The following is an 18553-nucleotide window of genomic DNA, read 5'->3' on the forward strand; positions in this document are numbered from 1 at the left end:
CCGTGGGAAGAACCACAGTCTCTGCCTCCTGTGGGTACATCTTCATCTCAGATTCCAATTAGGCATTTATTTTCCAAATAACACAGCTCATTCTGTGTTATTTGGCAAACACAACAAGGGACGAAGCACCAAGATCCCACGCACAAGCGGGAGGGAGCAGGGCCAGGCGGACAGACGCAGCACCAGCCTGGTGAGAAAACTGCACTTACGAACTGTAAACAAGGGCGTCCATGGAAACAGACTCGCAAGGACGACCCTGGCTCTCAGACCAGCATGGCACCGACCGACGGGCGTAGTCATACCGGGACACAGGCAGAAGAACCCGGACCAAGACAAAACCAGCGCTCTTTTCTCAGCAGTGCCAAACCAAGGACCTTCACTACTCCTCCCATGCAGGAAACTAACATAATCATCATCTACATCAGAAGAGCAGGCTACCTACGCAGAGTCAATGCAATGCGTAAGCACAATGTAAATTATTCTTCCATAGGCCTGACCTGTGGCGACGCTGTGGATCAAGCCACAACCTGGAACGCTGAGGTCACTGGTTCAAAACCCCGGGCTTGCCAGGTCAAGGCACATATGGGAGTTGATGCTTCCTGCTCCTCCCCACTTCTCTCTCTCTCTATCTCCCTGTCTCTCTTCTCTATAAAATAATCAAATAAATTTTTTAAAAAATTATTTTCATTAATTGCAGTAATTCTCATCAGATCTTTTTTTTTAATTGTCTTCCTATAGCCCCCAGATTCAACAACTCTTGAAAGTAAAGAGAAACATGTGTGGTCTTTGCAGACACTCTGCAAATACTGCTGTCAGGATGCTGCTGGCCCGAGTGGGCCGGCCCAGGCAAGCCGCTCTTTGCTGAATCCCCTTTTCCTGGGCTCATTTCCGCCTGTTCTAAGGACAGGGCTGACTTCTCGTAAGGTCTGCATTGATCCTTTCTAAGAAGATCCTCACTGGCCCTCAGTTACAGTGGTTTAGTCTCTTTTGGTTCTATTTTCACCTCTTCTATCCTCAACCTCTTTTTGAAAAAATATTTATCATTATTCAATTTGCCCCATAACCAAGAGATTATTTTTCCTCTGGGTTCTGGGAGAATGGCTCAATCGTATCTTCTCCCTCCCTGATTTTCACTATTTTTCCTCTGGGTTCTGGGAGAATGGCTCAATCGTATCTTCTCCCTCCCTGATTCTCACTTTTGTGCTCCCCAGTGCCTCCACCGGGCTTTGCAGTTGGGCAATCCTGGTTTTCATCTCTGGGCTGCCTGTCCTGCTCTCACAGGCTCCCTCCTCGGAATTGTTTTCGTTGTCCTCAGTTCAGTGTCCTGCTGGGTCTTACTGAGAACACAAATCGAACTTTTTTTTTTTTTTTGCACTGAGTTTATTTTGCCGTTTATTCCACATATTGGCTGGATTCCTCCGATGGGTTCCCTCCTTTAGAAGTGGAGTCCTCCGTGTCTCTTGCATTCATTCTGTCTGAGCCCAGCCTTCCAGAGAGAGATGGCCGGGCTGTTGGGAGTTCAGGTGCGATCTGTCAAAATGATGAGGCCATCTGTCTGAATTTTTCACACAAGAAGTTCACTCTAGTTCCATTGTGCTAGGTCAGAGGTCCTGGCAGTTTCTACGGGAGCTGGGTGGGTGCTGGGGAGAAAAGAAGGGACTAAGACAGTGCCACAGGTCCTTGGCCAGCAGGCTTCACCTACTTGCTGAGACCCCTGCCCATGTTTACAGCAATGCACATGCTTTGCCTGATGCAACTGTCCTCCAAGCAAGCATCCCCAGGGTCCCTAATGCTCCCTGCACCGCTGTCCACTCCACATGCTGGCGCTGGAAATAGCAGCTCCCCAAAGAGTCTAAAGAGCTGGCAAAACCTTGGTGTTTCTCTCCTTTCCTGGCCTATCCCCAAGGCCCTGCCTATGCCTTCCTCTGCAGCCCTGACCTGCAGTTTGGTGGGCATTGGTGAGGATCTAAGCTTCTTCCATTTCCCGGAGAAGCGGTTTCTTTACATGAGTGGGCAATAGATAGATGCCAGGGAGCAGGGTGGTATTTACCAGAATTCCTCTCAGGGAGAGCTCTGAGTCTGGAAGAAATAATTTGACAAGCTTCTTGGTAAAGGGGATGCGGCTCCAAAGACTCCCTATTACTCAAGGCAATTGCTCAATTGTGAACCATGCGACAGGGATAGGAATCTGCTTTGGTCCTGAGAATTGAGTTGAGGCAAGAGGCGTGGGGCAGAGAGAAAGAGAAGAAAGGGAAGTCACCGAGATAACAGAAATCCACACACTGTACCATATTACCATGTCACCAGCCCCGTGACCTTCCCCTCTTCAGTTAATGCGTTTCTCAATGTCAACACTATTGGCATTTGGAGCCAGAATAGAGTCTTTGTCAGGACAGCTGTCCTGTGCACTGCAGCTTCCCTGGTCTTGACCCACCAGATGCCGCTGGCACCCTTCCGCCAGCTGTGACAACCAAAAATGTCTTCAGATGCTGCCAAATATCCCCTGAGAGGCAAACGTGCCCTGGTGGAGAACGGCTGAGTTAAGACAACTAAACTCACGAACTGCTGGTCTCAGTGGATGATTTGTGGAAAGCAGTGAAGGGTTTGAGATTCTGGCCGGGCTGATACGGGCCAGGCAGTGGCAGCGTGACGGACAGAGGAGCCAGCGGCAGAGGGATCATGAGAACATAAACCCCAGGAATTTGCAGATACGGTGGGACCGGCTTTGAAGTTTTACAGGCTGTGGTCTCTGGGGGCGGGGCGCTTGCCTGAGTCTGCATTACAGTCAGTCCCGGGTCAGGTCAGCCCTCCTTTCAATCTGGTCAGGTCTGAGCTGTAAACAGAGAGATGTCTCTGTGTTCCTGGCACATGGCGGGTAGTCTGCCTTAGTTTCCAGCTCTAACACAAGCTGTCCCCATTTCATTAGTGGGGACCTGGGCCAGAGCTGGACATCCTCCCACCCAGAAGCTGTCCCGTTAACCAGGTCTTCACACCAGCTTTGTGCCTCCTCCTGGGGGGGACATCAGTGGGCATTCGTGTTGACACAAATAATGTCTGAGTCAGATGGGCATCACTGACAGTCACATTGTAGGACCTGAGGACTTTTTTCAGGTTCAGGTGAAGCGATATTTTTTTTTGGTGGCTTCCTTCAAGATAAATGTGTCCTGAAAACTTGTGTGGCCAACTGCTTACCTTTTTTTCTTTTTAAATCTAGGCTTATCAATGCTTAATTTTCAGGGATACAGGGCTTCTGTCTATGTCCTACCAGCCTCTGTGACCTTCCTTCATGGGAACATTTGAACAGGTTGTTCTACATAGTGTCCACCTACTTTTGTCCAATAAGCACCAAGATCCTTAGAAGTTTCCAAAATCACTCCCTTCTCTCTTCTGCAGGATTCCTATTTTCTACCAGATTCCTAAATCATAACAGTGGTTGACTTGTTAATTCAAAGCAAACCAGCAAATACATGTTACAGGGTTGGAACAGAATGATGAGGACGTGGAAAACATGACTCTACTACTTATTAAGCAATTATGTGGGCCCTCCAATACTTCTGGGAATTAATCAAACAGCAAAATTACCTTTTAAAGATTAAAATGTCAGAGAGGTCAAATGACTTGCCTGTTGTCACAGTGTTTGTGACTGAATGATCTCACTACAGACCCTTTCTCTTAATGATATTGTAAAATGATGTAAAATAGGGGATTATATCAGTTATAATTTCATGGGTTTTGGTTATGGTTAGCATACATACATTTACGGAGAGTTTGCTTTTTCAAAATGGGGTTGTTATTGTCAAAATTCTAGCTTCAGATAGATTCCTAAGTGTGGAATTTGGGATCAAAGGTAACGAACATGTTTTCAAGGTTCATGGCACATATTGCCAAAGTCCCTTTAAAAAAAAACTTTGCCCTATAGATAGATGAAATATGCTATCTTTTCATTTAATTGTGCGTTTTTTCTTTATCTCTAAAGTTGGACATTCTTTCACATTTGTTGGGTGTCTGCATTTTTGTTCAAGTCTTTGTCTAATTTCTCAGTGTACTCTTTTCTTCATATTTTGTAAGGTTTGCTTGCAAAATGAGGCTATTAACTCTTTAGCATAGTGTGAAAATATTTTTGCCAGTTTGTCATTTGCCTTTTTATTGTTTAGTGTTTCTTTAGACATATAAGAATTTCTTTTATTTTTAAATGAGAGGAAGGGAGGCAAAAAGACAGACTCCCGCATGCGCCCCGACCTGGATCCAGCTGGCAAGCCCTGTACCAGTGTGATTATCTGCCCATCTGGGGCTGCTGCTCCATTGCTCAGCAACCAAGCTATCTTAGCGCTTGAAGCAAGGCCATAGAGCCACTTAGTGCCAAGGGTTAACTTCGCTTGAACCATTTGAGCCATGGCTTTAGAAGGGGGGAGAAAGAGAACAAGAAAGAGAGAAGAGAGAGGAGTGGAGAAACAGATGGGTGCTTCTCCTGTGTGCCCTGATTGGGAATCAAACCTGGGACTTCCACACATCAGTCAATGCTCTACTGCTGAGCAAACCAGCCAGCACAAGAATTTTTTTTATGTCATTGAAAAATATTGTTCTCTTCTCATAATTTATTCTATTGATGTGTGTAGGGACAGTGGCTGCCACCATCATGGACATGCAGGTTCTCATTAGATTTGGACAGAAGGTAAAGAAACAGTGGAGCCAAAAAATAGTGGGCCACTCCTTTATTAAAGTCTCGCACCGGCTGACGAGAAAACACACAGGGGAAGCACTTCCCTTTCATTCAGGGTTCCCAAAGCCCTGACACATTATCCGGTTCCAAAACGAGGAGAATCTTCTCTAGTTCCTTCTAGAATCAAAGGCCCCACCAGTCTCAGTGGAGCTCACAAAGCTCCTCAGCTCTGGTTCCCCATCGGTATCCTTCTTCTCTCTGCAAAAAAAGCTGGTTTCTTCTTCAGCACTCTGCATTCTCTCTGCTCTCCCTGAAAAACTGGCGGGGCCTACAGAGACCTCTCCTCCAGCAAACATTAGCAAAATAGCCCTTCCCAAGCAGGAATGCAATCACAATTTGCCCTGCCCATAGGGCAAGCACACACTGGCTTCCCAGCGCCATTTTGTAACAATAAAAGTGAGCAAACTCAAAAAAATATAAATTTTACAAATTCATTTGTCCAATAATGTGGCACTTAGAAAATGCTCGATTTTGACTTTTCCTTCTGCTTTTAGGAGGTTTTCTGTTTTACTTCTATGCTAATCCATCTGTAATATGTTTAATATATCAGGTGAGGTCGTAGTTTCAGTCTTTTACAACTGACCAATATTCCGCCACGTTTTGAATTATCCGGATCTTTCCTCACTGGTTCCTTTATGATCTATTAAGTACTTAAATGTGTTGTGGCTTCTTTTAGTTTAACTATTTGGTTCCGTCTATCCACTTCACAATTCTTATGCCCAAAGCATCATGTTTTAAACTGGTAAGAACAGATACTACACTTGATCTTAGCCAAAAGGCCAAGAAGTGACCAGAATATCATGTTTTAAAGTAGCTTTCTGATCTTTTTAAAAATATTTAAGGTTCTTTCTTCTCCTTATCACCCTTTTCCAAAACTTCCGTAGCTCTATTACATGTTTATTTTTCCAAACGAAGTTTAATCGTGATGTCATTATATCATTTTTTCTTTAAGAGAAGCAAATTGTCATCGTTATCTCCATGAAGGTAGGCTGCGTTAAGTCCCTGCAATTCTCTCAGCCTGTCCTGTTTCTGGTCCTCCTAGCTCCCTTTGTCCCCACCCCACCTCATCAGCCAGGTAACTCCGGCCACTGATTCGATTGCTCAGCTGTCTGTCCCACGTCACCCTCCCCCTGCCACCACCCCCTCGAAACTGCTCTCAGGAGCAGAAGCCAAATCTGGTTCTAATCCTCTGCTCAGCAGTCCACCTTCCAGCAAAATGTGTAGAGTAAAAGGAAAGGTCGAAATGGAGCCACTGGAGGCGGATGTGGGAGGTGAGCTTCAGCCTCGAACTAGAGGAAGCCTCGGGGCACTTACTTAGCTCTGCCTTCCTGAACTCAGAACCCACCCCCACCCAAGGACCCCTTCCTACTCGCCTCACTCTCTTCCAAAGACTTCCATCAACCCTACGCTCACCCTGACCTTCTGCAGAAGGGCTTTCACACGGCCCACGTTGAAGGGATATTCTGAGATGATTTCTGTTAACGACCCAAGTCAAAGACTTCTGGAACTAAATTTTAATTTCAATAGCACAACGTGTGAATAAACATTACCATGCTTTATTTCTCTAAATCCGTTGCTAAATTTTTTGCTTCTCTACAAGTCAAAAGCCCAATAAACAATGTCTGCAGTGTTCCAATAACTACTCCGACTGTCACTTTAGATATTCTGAATGATTCGTGGCTTTTCTGTGGAGTCCAACCACAGAAGCCCTTTCTGTCTAAAGCATTAAACCTGAAAATCCATAACTCTCAGGGTCACTGCAGCAACTGGGAAAATAAGAGAGGCTTACAAGGATACCTACCTGGAATCAAAACAGGTGGTAACAAGACTTTGGAGGCAGCATCTTTCTGGACAGTAGGTCTGACCCCTGAGCAGGGGACTCTATACTTGTTTTCATATCTATCCTCATTGCAGCTCCCAATTTCAAAGGTGTGGGGAAGTCCTGCTCTTGAGATGGAATGACTGTCTCACAGGGAACACTTTGGACTGGAAACAGAAGGAAAGCCATCTCCGTCTCTAATTATGCTCTCAACCGAAGATGTTTCATTTGTCCCGGGTAAACAATCATCACCCCGTCTAAATCTGCTCCCACACCCCAGGTTACAAAAGACGTGGTAGAATGGTCCCTTGTACAGGTGTAGGCATGGTAAGTTTTCAAACCTGTACCGAGGTTTTGTGAACAGGCTACCTACCCCAGGCTCTGGCTCTATAAATAGTCAGAGGCGCGGGGCACTGCGTGAGTGGTAGAATTGAGAACGCTGCTTACATTTATCGCCCCAGCCCGCACGCCCACACCCAACTGTCACAGAGCCTGAAATTCCTACCATTAGAGTTGCTACTTCTGAGCGAGGCAGAGGGCTTCCAGAAAACCCTGGTGCAAAATAAATAGAATTAGCAAGAAGTGCTTTATGACACTTGGTTGTAAGGAGCATCACACGTCTTTATTTTTCTCTTGCAAATAAAAGAAAGGGGTCAGATGGCTTATCGAGTGTTGACCAGGAAGATGGAAATAGTAACATACGGTGGTGAGAACTGGCAGACACCACCTTCACCAGTGAGGAGGGCTGATGTGATCGATGATGTCCTGTGGGCGTCACGGACCCTCCGATATGATGGGATGATGGATGGGATGGGGTGGGGTGAGGTACACCTTGTATACTCTTCTCCATATCCTATATCCCCAGCCTAATCATGAGAAAAAATGTCTGACACTCAGTTTGAGAGACATTGTACGGGATAACTGTCCGGTGTTCTTTCAGACTGTCAGGGTCGTGAAAAACTAGGGAAGATTAAGAAACCTCGTAGAACAGAGGATATTGGGGAGGCGTGGTGGTTAAATAAACATGGTACTCTGGATTAGAACCTGGAACAGAAGGAGGCGCTAGTGGAAAAACTGGTGGCATCCACATGAAGGTGGAGGTTTAGCTAATATAATGTGCCCATGAAGATTTCTGAGTTTTGGAAAAATGGACCATGGAAATATAACGTTTACAATAGGGTAAATTGGGTGAGGGGTAGACGTGAATTTTCTGTACCGTCTTTGCAACATTTTTGTAAATCTAAAGTTATTCCAAAATAAGGTTTTTTGAGGGTCAGGAAGAAGTCCAATGACCATTTTATTCTTTGGGGGTCCCATCGCCACCCTTGGGCTGCCAGGAACCCAGAGAATTTAGCAGTGCCCTAAACAGTTCTCTAAGTTTGAGGTCAATGCTCAGCAGGTTTGCCTTACATCACCTGCATACAATGGGTACAGTTTTCCACCATCTGTCCTGTGCTGTGGCTCCATCTGAAATAGCCTCACTTGCTCTGTGAGCCTAGGCCAGCCTGGTCCAGGCACTGGCCAGGGGTGAATGCTGGGTGTGCCACTCCTTGCCTGCCCAGCTTGGGCCCAAGGGACTTACATCGGCTGTTAGGGCCCTTTACATCAGTACCTGACCCTTCACTGGCCTCTAAGTAACCAACCCTCATCCAAAGTGTCACCTTTCATGAGATAGTGCCTGCAAGCTCTTCACCATGTCAGAATCTCACCTCCTCTCATCTGGCCAGCCGTGGGGCTGTCCCCGTCAACCTCCCCTGTCACCCATAGAGCTGTCCTCATTTCAGTGCAGGGGGCCCGTCTCTGAAAAACCTAGACCATTGAAAAGAAAGGCATCCATGCCCCCTGAGACCGAAGTCCACATCACTAGGACACAGAACCTGGCTCCTCTCTTGGCAGAAAGAAGGGGAAAATGCCTTTCATTTTTTCCTGATGAGCTCACAGCAGAGAAAAATTAGGCAGAGTTCATTCTTAAGCTGGTTATTCCATCACATGACATGTCCAGTATATGGGCTTGCGTCACTAACACGTGGAGGGGTGACACATTACGCAGTAGAAGTGGCACCAGGCTCTACACTGCCCTCCACCCCCAACAGGGGGATGAAGAAGAATGAAAAAATGGGGAGTCCTTTCCATCGATGGTCAGCCAGGGGACCTTTCTGGAAGTGTCAACAAGAACAGCTCGTAGTGAAGGAGTGAGCCCTTTACTGTTTGGGGGGCTCCAAGGTGACCACTCTGCATAAAGATAAGACTCACTGCCCTGGCCGGTTGGCTCAGCGGTAGAGCATTGGCCTGGCATGCGGGGGACCGGGGTTCGATTCCTGGCCAGGGCACATAGGAGAAGCACCCATTTGCTTCTCCACCCCCCCTCCTTCCTCTCTGTCTCTCTCTTCCCCTCCCGCAGCTGAGGCTCCATTGGAGCAAAGATGGCCCGGGTGCTGGGGATGGCTCCTTGGCCTCTGCCCCAGGCGCTAGAGTGGCTCTGGTCGCAAAAGAGCGACGCCCCAGAGGGGCAGAGCATCGGCCCCTGGTGGGCAGAGCGTCGCCCCTGGTGGGCGTGCCGGGTGGATCCCGGTCAGGCGCATGCGGGAGTCTGTCTGACTGTCTCTCCCCGTTTTCAGCTTCAGAAAAATAAATAAATAAATAAAAATAAATAAAAAAAAGATAAGACTCACTGTCCCTGAAGGAAAAGAGTTTGCTATATATGTGAAAATTTCCTTTCCTGATGTGAGTCTATACTATACTGCCCCTGGGGCTTCATACCTGTACCTCCTTTGGAGATATGCATGACCTTGCTCTAACAGGTCAAGGAGTCCAAGGGTCAGGAGTGCCAGCCATACCTGTGACAGAAGTGGGAACAAGCAGACCCAGCCTGAAGGACTCAGGCACCATGGGGTGTGGACCACTTCTATAAATATCACTAACCATTGAGCTGGAGCCCCAGAGGCCACTCCAGACAGAGTAACTCCAACCTGAGCAGAAGCAGCTGGGTGCAGTGCTGGGAACACGAGCCTCTTCCATTGCATACAGTTGGGTTTCCCAGAAGAGGTGAGGGGGGTTCACATAGAGATCTTTGGAGAAGGAAGAACCACCCGAGGACTAGAGGATTCGGGGGCATGCTGGCTAGAATGGTGGCCACTACAGCCAGCGTATAGAGGATCCAGAAGTTTGTCCAATAGGAGGTGTGGTCACAGGGCAAGCCGCTGTCTCTCTGTCCAGAGAGAAGGCCGTGGGGCATCACCCAGCACAGTTCTGGTATTGATTTCAGGGACTGTCACTGGCTGCACAGCCTCCTGGCTTGAATCTCCAGGCCTCCTGGGATTCTAGAAGTCATCTAATACACTTTATACATTCCCTTCTGCTTTCAGGGAACAGACTCATTCTCCACTGATTTGCACAGGTGAACTGCTTCTATTCTAAATGTTCCCGGATACATGTCACATGGAAATGACTCCCCGGAGCCTGGAAACAGTAAATTAAATGGATGTAATGGAATCAGGCTGCTGTTTAGTAAAAGAGACTGAAAGTGTGTGTGTTTGTTTCCTCTTTCTAGAATGCTTATTAAATAGCCCCATCTTATACGACTTCTGAGCCTCCAAGACTCAGAAACCACGAGTAAGCACGCAAGGCTTGCACGTTCAATATAAGAGCCTTTGCTAGGCTCAGCCTGTGGTTTTCCTCTCGTAATGCGATGTTGAGAATGGGGGAGGTGATGTGCCGCTGCTCATTTTTCAACCAAGGATCTAACAGAGACTGTTGAATACTTTTTGGCTTCATCCTTCCCATTTCCATTCCCAGTTTGGAAATAAAGCAAGATGGAAGGGAAGGAGTTTCTGAGCTACGAAACAGTCTTCTGGTCCAAGGTAAAAAATGAAATTCCTGAGGTTTCTCTTCTTCCCACGAGTTTGCTTTTTTTTTTTTTTTTTTTTTTTTTTTTTGCATGTAGCAAGCTGGAGCTTCCCTGAGACTCTTTTCGCCCCTTCCTGTCTCAGTACAAGTTCCAACCGTAATTAGTAACAGTGTTGGTTTGTGGCTATGGACTTCTTATTGGCATTCCTGGACATGAGTCGTCACACTCAGGACTCGGCAATAGAGAGCTAGGCAGGTGTCAGTCCTTTGCTCTTGGAGAGCCGAGGAGGGTGTATAGATCCCGCCCAGCTTGCCCACGCCCCATCATATAACATAGAACCCAAGGGAGAAGGGGTTCCCATGGCCAAGATAAGAGGTACGGGACTGTACCACTCGTTCAGCTTTGACGTTTCAATTCGAGAAAGAGAGAGATCAAAGGGACAAGATGGTATCGTTTCACCCTCTGTGAGCTCAGGGCACTCTTCAGCACAAGCCAGGAATCCCTAATTGTAAGAAACCACCAACACTACTTTCTTTATGCAAGAAAAGGTACAAACTTTTCTAGTGTGTGTGTGTGTGTGTGTGTGTGTGTGTGTTTAACTAGTCCTTCCTTTCCAGAGAATAACTATTCCTTGTTTACCTTATTCTGTCACAGCCATTTTCAACCAAGAATAACTGGTCCTTTTTTACCTTATTCTATCATAGCAATTTTCAACCAAGGTGCCGTAAACATTTTGAAAACACGCGATACCTGATCATTCAGTCAGGGGCACTGACATTTTTTCCCTTAGATTATCAAATTAAAAAAAAATAACAACAGCCAACATAACACCAGCCATCCAGTGTGAATGAATCAAAATTATACCTTTTTGTTGTTGTTGTTAGATTGGCCAAAAAGTAGGTTTTGGGTGTGCCACTGAATTTCAGTAATTAGCTGAGGTGTGCCATGAGATGAAAAGGGTTAAAAAATCGCTGCTCTATGGGATATTTGGGCTTTAAGAATGAAAGAGCCTAAATTTTTTTTTCAGCCTGAGCAGTCCTAGCTTGAAACCCGGGGTGACCTCCAAGTTCATCTGAACCTCCAGACCCAGAGCAGCCTCCGTGACTAAAGAAGGAAGAGGCAGGGGGAAGTTGTTGAAGGCCAGAAATATTTTTAGTGAAGCTCCCTGTAATCTGTGTAGGAAGATAAACTCGGAGCCTTCTCCCTTAATGAAAATCCCTATTGGAGACCTGAAGATGGCAGCAGAGTAGGCAGATGCAGACTCCCAGCTCACCCACCAAACTGGATTATAAACGAATTTATGAACAATCATCATGAAAAACCAAATCTGGACTACAAGAACAGCTTTCAAAAACCAAGGAGCAAAGAAGAAGCCACAACAAACCTGGTAGGGAGCGCCTAAACCTCCCCTGCTTACAGAAATGGGGGGGGGGGGGTGAGGCTGGGCTCTCACTCCAAGGAAAAGAGCATTAAATACTGCTCACAGCCACTTGCCTGGTGACCAGGGAATGAGGTGTGTTGAAAGGGCCCGTTTGTCTTCCAAAAAGAAAGGAGAGAGAGAGAGACGGATGGTGAGGGGGAGAGGAATATAGGTGATGACATAAAAAGCTGACTCATTCAGTGCTGGAGGTGGCCATAACTGGGGGAGGGGCTGATCCTTCCACAAAGCAAAATACAAAAGTACTTCCAGGTCACAGAGATACAGACATCTCTCCAGCTCCAATCAGCACAACAAGACACAGCTGAAAACAAGAAGTGGGGAGGAGGGGCAGTAACTCAGGTCTCCATGGAGATCTGATACACCTCCCCCTACTGAAGCTGAGAAAGCAACCCACCCCCAGAGAGATTAACTGGCAGAAGAGGACTTCAGAGCCTCAGGTCACACCCACTGCATTCCTGGATACAGTTTCAAATAAGCCCCCTGCTGAGAGCAGCAAACAAGACAATCACCTGTTAAGAAAACAAACAAATCAAGACTTCAAAGTGGCCCAAATCCTAAAATGGATTATAAATAATAGCTGATGCCAACCCAAGAAGACCTGGAAACAACACAAGTAAAAACTGGAAGCAGACAACACCAAGCTTAGACTCAACCAGCTCTACAAAGAAAACACCCAGACACCCAGACACAATGAGAAGACAAAGAAGTACAATCCAAATGAAACCACAAAAGAGACCTTCAGGAGATGAACTGAGTGATATGGAAATAATCAAACTTCCAGATGCGGAGTTTAAAATAATGATTGTAAGGATGCTTAGGGATCTTAGAACAACAATGGATGGTCATCACGGACACCTAAATAAAGAAATAGCAAGTATAAAAAAGGATATTGAAATATTAAAAAACAATCAGTCAGAGATGACAAATACAATATCAGAAATGAAGACCACAATGGAAGGAATTAAAAACAGGATGAATAGAGCTGAGGATCAAATCAACGAGTTGGAGGACAACTGGAATGAAGGCATGAAAGCAGAGAGGAAGAAAGAAAAGAGACTCAAAAAGTCTGAGGGAACTCTTAGAGAGCTCTGTGACAACATAAAGAGAAATAACATCCGCATCATAGGAAGAAGAAGAGAAAGAGAAAGAACAAGGGATAGAGGCTTTATTCAATCATATCATAGCTGAAAACTTCCCTAAATTAATGTAGGAGAAACTCTCACAAATTCAAGAAGCACAGAGAACTCCATTAAAGAGAAACCCAAAGAAACCTACACCAAGACATGTCATAATTAAAATACCAAAGCTAAGTGATAAAGAGAAAATATTAAAAGCTGTGAGAGAGAAAAAAGCTATCACCAACAAAGGAGCCCCCATGAGGATGACATCAGGCTTCTCAACAGAAACACCTGAAGCCAGAAGGGAATGGCAAGAAATATTCAAAGTAATGCAGAACAAGAACCTACAACCAAGACTACTTTATCCAGCAAGGCTATCATTTAAAATTGAAGGAGAAATAAAGTTTCCCAGACAAAAAAAAACACTCAAGGAATTCATTACAACCAAACCAATGCTGCAGGAAATATTAAGGGGCATGGTGTAAACAGATCAAAGTGGGAAAAGAATATTGCAAAAGAGGAATACAGCTTTAAAGAATAAAATGGCAATAAACAACTATATATCAATAATAACCTTAAATGTAAATGGATTAAATGATCCAATCAAAAGACATAGGATAGCTGCATGGATAAGAAAACAGGACCCATACATATGCTGTCTACAAGACACACACCTTAAAACAAAAGATGCACATAGGTTGAAGGTAAAAGGATGGAAAAAAACATTTCATGCAAATGGAAATGAAAAAAAAGCTGGGGCAGCAATACTTATATCAGACAAAATGGACTTTAAGACAAAGAATATAGTAAGATATAAAGAAGGCCACTACATAATGATAAAGGGAGCAATCCAACAGGAAGATATAACTATTATAAATATCTACACACCTAATATAGGAGCACCTAAATATATAAAACAGACTTTGATGGCTATAAAGAGCGAGCTCAACAGCAACACTATAATAATAGGGGATTTTAATACCCCACTAACATCACTAGATAGATCCTCAAGAAAGAAAATTAACAAAAAAACAGCAGACTTAAAGGATACACTAGATCAACTCGATTTAATAGATATCTACAGAACCTTTCACCCTAAAGCAGCAGAATATACATTCTTTTCAAGTGCTCATGGTACATTCTCTAGGATAGACCACATCTTAGGGCACAAAAGTGGTCTCAACAAATTTAAGAAGATTGAAATAATATCAAACACTTTCTCTGATCACAATGGCATGAAACTAGAAATCAACCACAATAGAAAAGCTCAAAAATTCTCAAACACATGGAAACTAAATAGCAGGTTGTTAAATAACGAATGAATTAAGAATGAGATCAAAGAAGAAATAAAAAAATTCCTAGAAACGAATGCTAATGAGCATACAACACTCAAAATCTATGGGACACAGCAAAAGCAGTACTGAGAGGGAAGTTCATAGCACTACAGACACACTTTAAGAAGCTAGAAAAAGCTCAAATAAACAACTTAACCCTGCATCTAAAAGAACTAGAAAAAGAACAGCAAGTAAAGCCTAAATGTAGTAGAAGGAAAGAAATAATAAAGATCAGAGCAGAAATAAATGACATAGAGGCTAAAGAAACAATACAGAGGATCAATGAAACTAGGAGCTGGTCTTTTGAAAAGGTAAACAAGATTGATGAACCTTTAACTAGACTCACCAAGAAAAAAAGAGAGAGGACTCAAATAAATAAAATTAGAAATGAGAGGGGTGAAATAACAACTGGCACAACAGAAATACAAAGGATTGTAAGAAAATACTATGAAGAACTGTATGCCAAAAAACTAGACAACCTAGATGAAATGGATAAATTCCTTGAAACATACAATCTTCCAAAAATCAATCTGGAAGAATCAGAAAACCTAAACAGACCAATTACAACAAATGAGATCAAAACAGTTATCAAAAAACTCCCAACAAAGAAAAGTCGGGGGCCTGATGGCTTCACAAGTGAATTCTACCAAATATTCAAAGAAGAACTAACTCCTATCCTTCTCAAGCTATTTTAAAAAATTCAAAAGGAAGGAAGACTTCCAAGCTCCTTTTATGAGGCGAGCATATTCTGATTCCAAAACCAGGCAAAGACAACACAAAGAAAGAAAATTATAGGCCAATATCCCTGATGAATATAGATGATAAAATCCTCAACAAAATATTAGCAAACCAGATCCAACAATATATGGAAAAAATCATACACCATGATCAAGTGAGATTTATCCTTGGGAGGCAAGGCTGGTACAATATTCGCAAATCTATCAATGTGATTCATCACATAAACGAAAGAAAGGAGAAAAACCACATGATAATTTCAGTAGATGCAGAAAAAGCATTTGATAAAATCCAGCACCCATTTATGATCAAAACTCTCAGCAAAGTGGGAATACAGGGAACATACTCAACATGATAAAAGCCATCTATGAGAAACCCACAGCCAACATCATACTCAATGGGCAAAAATTAAAAGCAATCCCCTTAAGATCAGGAACAAGGCAGGGGTGCCCCCTTTCACCACTCTTATTCAACATAGTTCTGGAAATCCTAGCCACAGCAATCAGACAAGAAGAAGAAATAAGTTGGAAAAGAAGAAGTAAAGCTATCATTATTTGCAGATGATATGATATTGTATATAGAAAATCCTAAAGTCTCAGTCAAAAAACTACTGGACCTGATAAATGAATTCAGCAAGGTGGCAGGATATAATATTAATACTCAGAAATCAGAGGCATTTTTATACACCAACAATGAACAGTCAGAAAGAGAAATTAAGGAAACAATCCCCTTCACTATTACAACCAAAAAAATAAAGTACCTAGGAGTACATTTAACCAAGGAGACTAAAGACTTGTACTCGGAAAATTATAAAACATTGATAAAAGAAATCAAGGAAGATACAAACAAGTGGAAGCATATACCGTGCTCATGGTTAGGAAGAATAAACATCATTAAAATGTCTATATTACCCAAAGTAATTTATAAATTCAATGCAATACCAATTAAAATACCAATGACATACTTCAAAGATATAGATCACATATTCCAAAAATTTATATGGGACCAAAAGAGAACACAAATAGCCTCAGCAATCTTAAAAAAGAAGAATAAAGGGGGAGGTATCACACTTCCTGATATCAAGCTATACTACAAGGCCATTGTACTCAAAACAGCCTGGTACTGGCATAAGAACAGGCACATAGATCAATGGAACAGAATGAAGAACCCAGAAATAAACCCACAGCTCTATGGACAACTGATATTTGACAAAGGAGGTAAGGAAATACAATGGAGTAAAGACAGCCTCTTCAACAAATGGTGTTGGGAAAATTGGACAGCAACTTGCAAAAAAAAATGAAACTAGACCACCAACTTACACCATTCATGAAAATAAACTCAAAATGGATAAAAGACTTAAATGTAAGGCGTGAAACCATAAACATCTTAGAAGAAAACATAGGCAGTAAGCTCTCCGACATCTCTCACAGCGATATATTTGCTGATTTATCTCCACGGGGAAGTGAAATAAAAGACAGGATAAACAAATGGGACTATATCAAACTAAAAAGCTTTTGCACAGCCAAAGACAATAAGAACAGAATAAAAAGACAAACTACACAATGGGAGAACATATTTGACAGTACGTCTGATAAGGGGTTAATAACCAAAATTTATAAAGAACTTGTAAATCTCAACACCAGGAAGACAAACAATCCAATCAAAAAATTGGCAAAGGAAATGAATAGACACTTCTCCAAAGAGGATATACAGATGGCCAATAGACATATGAAAAAATGCTCAACATCACTAATTGTTAGAGAAATGCAAATTAAAACCACAATGAGATATCACCTCACACCGGTCAGAATGGCGCTCATCAACAAAACAACACAGAATAAGTGCTGGCAAGGATGTGGAGAAAAGGGAACCCTCCTGCACTGCTGGTAGGAATGCAGACTGGTGCAGCCACTGTGGAAAACAGTATGGAGATTCCTCAAAAAATTGAAAATCGAACTGCCTTTTGACCCAGCCATCCACTTTTAGGAATATACCCCAAGGACACCATAGAATGGTTCCAGAAGGAGAAATGCGCCCCCATGTTTATAGCAGCATTGTTCACAATAGCGAAGATCTGGAAACAGCCCAAGTGTCCATCAGGGGACGAGTGGATTAAAAAGCTTTGGTACATATATACTATGGAATACTACTCAGCCATAAGAAATGATGACATCGGATCATTTACAATAACATTATACGGAGTGAAATAAGTAAATCAGAAAAAACTAAGAACTATATGAACACATGCATAGATGGGACATAAAAACGAGACTTAGAGACATGGACAAGAATGTGATGGTAACAGGGAGTGGGGTGGAGGTGTGGGGAAGGGGCAAGGAAGGAGAGGGAGGGAGTTGGGGGAGGGGAGGGGCACAAAGAAAACCAGATAGAAGGTGATGGAGGACGATTTGACTTTGAGTGAGGGGTATGCAGCACAATCAAAGGTTAAAATAATCTGGAGATGTTTTCTCAGAACATATGTACCCTGATTTATCAATGTCACTGCATTAAAATTAATAAAAATAAGATTAAAAAAAAGAAAGTCCCTATTGTACTCATTCCACCATTTTGCATCATCTGTAGATAACATTGACCCAGCCCCCAGCAGAGGTGTGAAATCAGTGGTGGCTCACAAACAAATAAACAGATGATTAGATGATTGGCAATATCCTAAGAAGGCATGGTATCCAGTAGCACCTGTGCTAATTCACCTTTTCCTGAGGAACTCGGTCTGCAAACCTTGGGTGTATACAGAGAAGGGGACTCTCTCCCGGGCCCATGAGACACATTGTTCTAAGCTGCCTACCCTCAAATTTACTTGTGGTGTCCCTCAAAATCATATGCTGAAGCCCTAGCCCCCAGGACGTCAGAATGTGACTATATTTGAAGAGAGGGTCTTCAAAGAGGTAACTATGTTAAAATGAGGTCATTAGAGTGGATCCTAATGCAAAGATTTGATGTCCTTATAAGAAGAAGATATTAGGCTAGAGAAAGAGAGGGAGAGAGAAAGAGAGAGGTCACATGCACACACAGAGAGATGACCATGTGAGGACACAGCAAGGAGACCATCTGCAAACCAAGGAGAGAGACCTCAGAAAAAAACCCAATTACCAGCACCTTGATCTTCGACTCCCAGCTGCCAGGATTGTGAAAATAAATGTGTTGTATAAGCCACCCAGTCTGTGGAATTTTATTATGGTAGCCCTAACATACAGGTTCAAAGAGGTTAACATTCAGTAAGGGGCGAAGGGAACTGTAGTCCACATGCCTCAATTTGAAACTCCTTTATCAAGTGAAACAATTTACTTAGGGGGAACAGGTCTCTGATTGACTTACCACTTCATCACTGGTTAATTGCCCGAGGGATTATACACACAGAGACATACATTATAATGTTCCTTTCATTTAGGATGACTTTTGTCTCAATTAGTATGTACAGCAAAACGTTCCTTTGATCCTAGGCAGCACTGGAAAATAATTCAGGATCCCTCGTCCCCACAGGAAAGCTAAAACATCCCTCCTTCTCCATCCTTATTTAT

The 18553-nt window shown here is 43.4% G+C and overlaps 1 pseudogene; it reads right to left on the reverse strand.

The window, feature by feature from the left end:
* Nucleotides 1-5374: 5374 nt before the first annotated feature.
* Nucleotides 5375-5511, reverse strand: LOC136311278 (U2 spliceosomal RNA; annotated as a pseudogene).
* Between the last annotated feature and the right edge of the window lie 13042 nt (nucleotides 5512-18553).

Source organism: Saccopteryx bilineata, chromosome 7 (genome assembly GCF_036850765.1).
Source record: "Saccopteryx bilineata isolate mSacBil1 chromosome 7, mSacBil1_pri_phased_curated, whole genome shotgun sequence".
Lineage (NCBI taxonomy): Eukaryota > Metazoa > Chordata > Mammalia > Chiroptera > Emballonuridae > Saccopteryx > Saccopteryx bilineata.